Source organism: Aptenodytes forsteri, unplaced genomic scaffold (assembly GCF_000699145.1).
Source record: "Aptenodytes forsteri isolate BGI_AS27 unplaced genomic scaffold, ASM69914v1 Scaffold390, whole genome shotgun sequence".
Taxonomy (NCBI): Eukaryota; Metazoa; Chordata; class Aves; order Sphenisciformes; family Spheniscidae; genus Aptenodytes; species Aptenodytes forsteri.
In genome coordinates this window covers 144,865-152,322 of record NW_008795631.1, presented here as the reverse complement: position 1 = coordinate 152,322, position 7,458 = coordinate 144,865, and the positions used below count along the sequence as shown (strand labels likewise).

Genomic DNA, 7,458 nt, shown 5'->3' with positions numbered 1-7,458 from the left:
CTTTTTCCCTGCCTTCCCCCCCGCTCTGGCTGTGACAACGCCAGCATTCAGCCCCGCAAACAGGAAATGAGAAAGGGAGAAACAGGATATTGAGTTTGGATATTGAGTTCGGATACTATCTGGATGGGTAATATCACCCCTAGCTACTAAGCGAAGGAACCCTTCTCCTGCCAGGCATACTAATGGAGCTGCGGAGGCTTTCCCGGAGCCATGCAATAAGGCAGGACAAAATCAATATGAACGGATAACTCCCAACTTTAAACCCGCAGACCCGGAGCGAGCTTTTGGTTTGTGCCCTGTTGAGCGGAGAGGGGGGGGGAAACAAGAGGGGAGAGAAAGGAGCTGCGGGTTCCCTTCTCGGGGGACAGCAGGAAGGTGCCGTCTTGGTGATACAGGACCAGAAACTTTGTCCCTTCCCAGGGAGGTGGATTCCCCGTAGAGACGCAGTCCCCATTTTTTTTTAGCTTCCTAAGGGCTCAGTGTGGAGGGAGAGCCAGCTCGAGTCCGAAAGCGGGGCAGCTTGCCAAGGCACCACACCAGCGCTCTCTGCACTTGGAAGAGAAAATCATTTCAGAAAGAAGAGGGCAATGCCGTTCTCTGGGCAGGCAGGCGGAGGTGGCTGGCTTGGGGCAGGACGCGCCTCCTCTATCCTGCGCCAGCCAAGGGGCTTTGCTCCGTTGTTCCTGACAGCTTGCAGAATATTCTTTGAAAAGCGCCAAGCGCGGGACTCCACAAGAGCTTCTGCATTACAGCGGGAACTCTGGATGGGCTACAGAGAAATAAACGCTGCACCTGCACGCTGCAGCTCCGCGCGTCCCGCAGTCTGCCGTGCCCGTCCCCGCTCAGCTCAGGGTAGGACTCCCACGGTCTCCTGCTGGAAATATTAAAAAAAGCATTTAGAGTATACTCTAAAGAGCATAAAACCAAAGCTGTAGCCTAATTTCCAGTCCAGCGCAGGTCCGTAGAGATTCAGCAGCTGAATCCCACCTTTCCTGCGGCTCAGAGACAGCCTAACGTGGGATTAAAGCAGAGCAGGAATATTTTTGCCTCTGCTTTTGCAGAGGTGAGGGTGATTGCAGAAGCTGAATTCCCCTCCACCGCGCTGCCCCAGTGACAGCGAGTATTTTCAGCTTAGGAGAGCTCTTGCAGGCCTGCGAGTGCAAGGCAGCTTGGATGTTAAATGGGGTGTTAGCGGCTCAAAGTGAAGGGCAGGAGGGAACCGCTCAAGGTACACGTACTGCTGTCATCCCTCCGTTCGGGGTGCGTTTGGAAGGAGCCTGCTCATTTTCTTCCTCGGAAGCAGTGGTTAATGCTGGCTCCTGTCGAGAGCCACGATACCTGGCAAGTGCGGTCCTGCCGTTGCTCTTTCCATCACTGCAGAAGCCCCCTGCCCCGGGGGGGAGAGCGGGGTTTGGGGTTGGGGGAGGGCTGCGCCCTTGGGCCTGGGCCCCCCCCCCCCGGGAAAAGAAAGCACCCGCGGGTACAGAGACAGGTAAAACTCATTTTTGGGACCCGTTTTCCCCGCCGCTGAGCTCTGTCTGGAGGGAGCGGCTGCGGGGTGTGAAGGGGGATGGTTTGCGGGGGGTGTCGGTGCTTGCAAAAGCACGCAGCCCCCTTTTCCCGCTGTACTTCAGCCAGCAGCACCGTCCCTCCCACCTCTCCTTCACCTGACGGAGACACTCACCGCAACACAATCCCTCCCTGGCAGGACTCAGTCAACCCACATTTTTTTGTTAGCATTCAGCAGTGATATGACAGGCGCCCTATGAATTCTGGGAGATTTTAATAAAGAAGACAGGCCTGTGAAATTTAATAAAAGAGTTCATCAGATTATATGGTGATGGCTCAGTGCCACCGTGCTGGCAGTAATATCCTCACAGTGGGGGGTTTAACCCCTTGAGGGACAGAGCAGCAGCACAGTATTAAATCTTTCAGTAGCATTTCACTCGTGTCACTTTAATATTTATGAATCTCTCTGGCTTTGGGAACCTCTTCGGTGTTGTTTTGCTTTTCTGTTTTGCTTGTGGTTTAGGTTTTCGGTAGCGGTTGGGGTTTGTTTTTTTTTTTTTCCCCCAGCATCAGTTTTCATCGCTGACATGAACAGAATCAAGCCCAGGAAGCAGAGCTTGTAACACCTCGTACCTTCTGGGTGGACGCCAAGGGCATTTACAGGGTCCGGTCAAGCAGGACCCCGCTTATGTGGTTCTTTCGGTTACTTTTTATAACAAAGCGCAATTGCATTAAATGCTGCTCGTGGTGCTAGGTGTAAAACTCCGGGGAGATCTCTCTGCTGCGTGCCCTGTCCCCAAATCCTTCCGTTCTACACGACCGTGGTGCTGCCCTCGTCCTTATAAGTAATATTTCCAGCGATGGACAGAGAAGGTCAGGTCATTCCCTCTGCGCGACTGTGAAGATGCAACAGCGATAGCGCGGCGGTGGCTCTTCTCCGACTCCTACCCCATCCTCCTGCCTTTTAGTGAAACATTTACGGGAGATGACTAACCCCTGTTATTTTAAATTCGGTTTTTCCGCTCCTCGGGGGAGAACTTTGCGTGCAGCAGGCAGTTTGGCTTTGGTAAGCTTTAACTTCTGAAGACTTCTTTTCTGGTGTACGCACGCTCACATGAGAGGAGGTTTGAGTACGCCTGAGCCTTGGCTATTTCTGACAAGAGGCACAATTACCTAATCACACAATTACAAAGTTCCTTTCTGGGGGTAAATCTGTTCATGTAACCCACAAAGAGCGTTGGAGGGAACGGAGAGCAAAGGTAACTGTTGCCCCCAAATTACTCCTTCTTCCTCTGACCCAAACGTAGCTGGAAGAAGTCAGAAATTACGCAGAAGGAAATTTTTTCCCCTTAATCCCCTGGTGCCACTCTGTATCGCTGAATTGGGGGGAAATGGCTGTTGCAGCAGGGAATGAAAGAGCGTATTGTGCTGCCGCTGCCTCCTCCTTTCCCTTGTGTGTCCCCTTCCCCATCACGCCCCTAGCCCCCAGCCCGAAATCTGGAAAGAGGCTTTGCAAGTTCCACTTCAATATTTCAGACGGCTACAATGGATTTTGCAGCTCAATGTTAAGTAAACAGACCTTGCTTAAGCCTGGACTGCTTCATTTTGACTAAACCCTAACTAAATAAGCTAGTTTCATGAAGCACAGGCCTCCCAGCTTATTCCTTGCTTCATTAACACCTTTTAATCCCACCCAGACAACCGTATGCCCCCCAAATTACCCTTCCCAGGCCTAGGTCAGCGTCTTCTCTGTGCCATGGCAGGTCAGCGAGGTTCTCAAATAACTTGCTGCTCAGCTCATCCCCATCTGGAGAGCTGGGAGCTGGGCTGCCACTTCTCCTCCAGAGCCATCGGCAGAGAGAGCGGTGCCCTGAGCTGCGACAGGGGTGCTCTGCGAGGATTAACGGAGAGTTAGGCGTTGGGGTGTTTTACCAGGGCTAAAGTCTGATAAATTAAGTCCCTAGAGCGTCTGAAAAGAGGCAGGAAGATCTCGGAGCTCCCCAGCTGTGTGCAAAAGCCAGGCAGATGCACGTGGTCGCTTTGCTGCGGCTCCTCTTGCCGCTGCTCCACACTTTGACACTTTACCGAACTTCTCGAGGGGAAATGAATTACGCGCTGGGCTCTCCCCAGCTGTTTTGTTATTAAAAGAAAAGCAAATTGTTAATGGTAAAAAAGAGACAGGGAGGCTGTAGGTAGGGCGAGGGAATCAAATAATGGAATTGTTTTTCACAGAGTATGTAACTCCTTGCTGCAGGATGCTGTTGGGACCAAGATTTCAGCAAGCTTCAAGAAGATGTTGGGCATCGCTGTAGCGTCCGGGCATAAAAGAGAAAGAGAGAAATAGCGTTGGGACTTTCAAGGCATTGCTGCACGTGCTCCTGCCAGCCCTGTGGCCCCAGAGCTGGCCTCAGATACCTCCTGGCAGGAGGAGCGTGGGCAGCCAGTGAATTTGGCCTCCAGCCCAGCATCAAAGCTTCTCTTTTAAGATACCGTGTATCTTCATCCTTGCTCGGGTGACACGTGCTGTCTCCGAGTTGGCAAACGGTACAGATGTGCTTGCCCTCTACCGGGCAGCTGCCAGGCTGCTATTCTGCCCGCAACGCCGGTCCTCTTGCCTCGAGCGTCCATCGGCGTGAAGAACCGGCTGCCAAAAACCGTGCCTGTAGCCCCAAGCCTCTCTCACGATGCTGACTTGCGAGTAACGGTTCCGCTTGCTCCACAGCCGCCGCCTTTGCAATTCCCAAAGACGTTCCCACTTATAAGCCCATCTGCCTTCCTGCTGCTGACACTTTTTCCATCAAGGTGAGCAATCCCCCGGCAGGAAAATCAAATTCTATCGTTTGCAAAGATAATTAATTTGCGGCAAGCTGGTAAGAAGGACGTGGGATATGTACCTGCGTGCACGCACCTGCCTCTGCTTGCCGGATGGTTTCTGAACGTTCCCAGGAGTAAAAGTTGATAGCCTTACCACACCTCCCGTAAGGAAATCTTGAACAGAAATCAAACTCAGCTGGGATCTTCAGGCAAGAAGGGTGTTAAGTAAGGACATGGGGAGAGTTGGTCAAAATAGAAGCGGAGGCATGCGGACTATGAGGCTTATGCGGCATAAGGGTCCTTCCAAAAGAAGTGGGATATAGTTGTTGTGAGTTACAGGCACTTAGAAGTGGTCCTGCTGCTCCGGGAGCACGCAGAGATCTCGCTCGTGTCCCGGCTGTTCCTAAATGCGCTTTTCATTATGAACCTGGGAACCCGCTTATTTTTCGGACTGTCCCTCAGTGTAGTGTCTGCAGGCAGCTGCTTCCAGACATCGTGCAGCCGCGTCGGCAGCACAGCCTCCCAAGCCTCCTTGTAACCCACCGCCAGCAACGGAGGTGTATTTTGTTCCTATGGCAACCCAAACAATATTACCTTGACTTAAACGGATTCAGGCAATATTAAAACCAGCCTCTTTAGGAATTCCTGGTGTTGGAGGGGCTGAGAATTTTAATTTTGTGTAATGCGAGCTGACACCGTGTTTATGAGCTGCTTGCTGAATGTTTTCTTCAATTAGCACAATGCAGAGCGGATTTGTTTTCGGGGCTTAGCTGGGAGATGGGAGGGTGCGGGCCTTGCGATGCCAAAAGCGTTATTGAGTTAGGCTGCAGCAACGGCGCTTCCCTCACCTGATAGCTGCAAAAAAGCCCTTTTCATGGAAATCTGGCACATGACAGCATCTTTAAATAAGGCTTGCTAACTGCCTTGTCCCAACAGCAGCGGGAGGAATCGGCTTGGTGCCTTGCAGGTGAATAGGTCTCCTTTCCCAGCTCTGACATCTGGTTCCACGTTTCCTTGTTCTGCTCCATCCCTCTCGCTATCGGCCTGCCTGCAGTTAGAAGCACATCACGCTCAAAGCTTTCCTCTACCTGCCTCGGCTAAGCAATATTCTGGACGTTTTTCCCCAAGCAACCAGCGACAGCACTGAGGCTAGAAGTATAAAAGGACCCAGGGAACGCTCCAGTATCTATATGGATAAAAATAATTAAGAAAACACAAGTGTGAAACAAGACAGGGAGTTTTCCTAAACTATCCCGTTCCTTACTCGGAGGCAGGTCGGGATACTGAAGTAAAGCTTCTGTTTGTCAGGACCATGTTCTTAAATGTGTCTGTCCCTGGATTTGGGGCTGTGGGGCTGAGCCAGCCTGGCCTGGGTGTGCTACAGGAGTAAACCCGTCTCCGAAAGATACGGTAAGACCAGACGGGAGCTTGGGGCTAGCTTGTCTCAAAGTCAAATGATATTTGCGTCACCAGATTCAGCTACACGACAGCATGTAACGAAGCAAGGCAGACCTTTCTTCGGGGACGGTAATTCTCCCAGCTGAGATGCAAAGAAAAGTCAGTACTCACTTTCAGACGGGTTGTTTGAAGGGTAAGGGACAGAAACCTGGAAAGAAGAATAGTTTGATTACCCACAGTTGGCATAACTAATTATCAGCGGTTCTCGAGAAGATAAAGACATGGCGAAGGCTAGTTGCTGGGCATGGAATAAAGTTAAGATTCAGATTGGAAATAAGGACTGAGGAGCTAGTTAGCCTCTGGAACCGCTTCCAAATGGATGCGGACAGATCCTCCTTCACTTGACGCCTCCAGACCGCGACTGGCTGGCCTTCGCTGTACATCCACCACCAGCGAACAGGCTCGAGGTGGGAATCCCTGGGCGAGATTCTCTGGGTTGCAATGAACACGGGGGTCAGACTACATCACCATTATCTTCCATCTGGGCTTAAAGTCCAGGAGCATTAATAACTTAATGTTTAGTAATAAGTCACATGTTCCTGACTGATCCCAGATAGCCGCGATCGCCGACTGGCTCTAGTGTTGGGTCTTTTTTATTCTTTTTACTATTTCACTTCTGCTGTAACAGAAGGATGTTGGTGTTAGGAAAGGGACAGATTTGGACTCAGCCCAGATTTGGACTGGGCTTGTGCCTGGAACACGCTCCCAGTTTGCTCCTTCGTAAGACAGTGAGAGGTTGTGGTGAAAAGGCTGCTCTTTACTCCCAGCTTTTTCAGCTCAAATTCGATTACTATTTTTCATCAAGTGTGAATTGCAGAAAGACAAAGGGGAAAGGGGGAGAGAAAGCAAGCCAGGGAGGGAGAGAGGAACATGCACGCAAACACACTCACACAAAGGAGAGAGAAATCCCACACCATTCCAGTTGGAATGTCCCAGACACTTCAGCCGAAAGCCACCGCACAGCACAAATCCATGGTGGTATTTGGAAGGGATGAGCCCACCCCTGTAAGCCTCTTCATCCTGCTCCACAGAGTTTGCCAGGAGGATTAACCCAGTCTTGTTCTCAATCCCAGTTTATGAGTTCCCTGCTGGTGGAGAAGATCCTGTGTGTTTAAACAACAGCCTAATTAATCCCTATTTTATTACTTTCTCTTGTCAAGTGGCTAAATAGAAGCTGTCAGCCGGCAGCCACCACCGCTCACATTTGTTTAGATCCCAAATTACTTCATCAGAACCATCTGCTCTGTACGCGGGGCGCTCAGCAGTTGTTTATTTCTCTCTCCGGACACGGTGTGGGGCGCAAACAGCCTTCCCCGTGGGACTCCCCTGCGTAAGGCTCCTCCAAGCCCTGGGGACGGTCCCGGAGGGATGCAGAAAGCCCTCTCGCTAGGAGCAACCTAACAAAGCCAGGCAGTGAACAGCCCTAGAGAGGAAGAGGGGGCATAAAGCTCTGTCCTGTTGGGCCAGGCAAGCTCGTGTTCCTCCCTGGGGCTACGGAAGGTCAGAAAGCCCCAAAACACAGTTGGGATGTACACTTCTTGCTGGGATGTGCTAGCACAGCTCCAAACGTCCACCCCCTTCTTCCCTTGGGTGCCTGAGCCCCAACCCAGGGCTGATCTTCCCTGCCCGAGTGTCTAACCGCCGGGACCTTCTTTGCAGGCTGGGGCCGAACAAACG

The 7,458-nt window shown here is 51.6% G+C and overlaps 1 protein-coding gene across 1 annotated transcript in view; it reads left to right on the top strand.

Annotated features, from left to right (window-relative positions):
* The window catches only part of LOC103901570 (LIM homeobox transcription factor 1-alpha-like), a 28,143-nt gene that overhangs the window by 17,393 nt on the left and 3,292 nt on the right, over window positions 1-7,458 (top strand). The window lies entirely within an intron of this gene.